This window comes from Panthera uncia, chromosome D4 (genome assembly GCF_023721935.1).
Source record: "Panthera uncia isolate 11264 chromosome D4, Puncia_PCG_1.0, whole genome shotgun sequence".
NCBI lineage: Eukaryota > Metazoa > Chordata > Mammalia > Carnivora > Felidae > Panthera > Panthera uncia.
In genome coordinates this window covers 35,221,277-35,222,228 of record NC_064807.1, presented here as the reverse complement: position 1 = coordinate 35,222,228, position 952 = coordinate 35,221,277, and the positions used below count along the sequence as shown (strand labels likewise).

Below are 952 nucleotides of genomic sequence, written 5' to 3'. Positions count from 1 at the left end.
ATATCATATCAAGAGTACACAGCATCAGCATGATCTGTGACTGCTGATGTTAACCATGACCACTCATTATCTAGATGAATGTTTGTAATTTTCCTGACTGTGAAGTTACTTTTTTCTCCCCATTTCTATTCTTTACTCTTTGGAACAAAGTGTCTATGCACAGTCCACATGTCATGAGTGGGGAGTTATATTTCTCATATTTTAGGGCAGAAAATATAAATAAAATCTTATGGAAGATTTATTTCTTCTTCCTCCAATCATTAATTCATTGAATAATTTATTTATATTTATGGACTCATGGACATTTATTTTATACTTTGCGTTATAATTCAATACTATTTTATTTTGTTGCTCTACTTGTTCTATCCAACTTTGGCCAGTGGGAATGCTTTCCATTAGCTCATGAGGCTCTTTGAAAAACCTTAATAATGTTTGTTTATTTGTTTTAAATGGATCACTTCATGAACTTGCATGTTATCACTGAGCAGGGGCCATGCTGGTCTTCTCTGTATTATTCTAATTTTCATACAAGTAAACACTAATGTGTTTTTGTTTTCCTTTTTCTTTCAGCCCTGCCTTTATTTTTGGCACAGCAAAATGCTCCAGTCTCATCTTATATACTTCCTTCCCTAGTTCTAAAATCAGCCATTCACCAAGGAATATTATTCAAAACTAAGATTTGGGCCCAAGGTGTGCTCATTGTTACTGGGGTGTCATTTCTTTTAGGCTTTCTCACCTGATAGACCAAAAGAATATATATTTGTATACTACCCCTGTATACACACATAAGTAGAAATAAATGTATATAGATAGATGATAGATGATAGATAAATAGATAGGCAGACAGGCAGATAGATAACATATAACTATCTGTAATAATATTAAGCTAAACATGAGTTCTTACTGACAGTAGTTATTTTTAAATTTCTCCCACCTCTCATTTAAAAAAAAA

General features: G+C 32.5%; 1 non-coding gene across 1 annotated transcript; it reads right to left on the bottom strand.

Moving 5' to 3' along the window:
* Window positions 1-443: 443 nt before the first annotated feature.
* LOC125928042 (U6 spliceosomal RNA) lies at window positions 444-549 on the bottom strand. Its single transcript, XR_007459539.1, has one exon. It is a non-coding gene; the product is annotated as a U6 spliceosomal RNA (small nuclear RNA).
* Window positions 550-952: the final 403 nt, after the last annotated feature.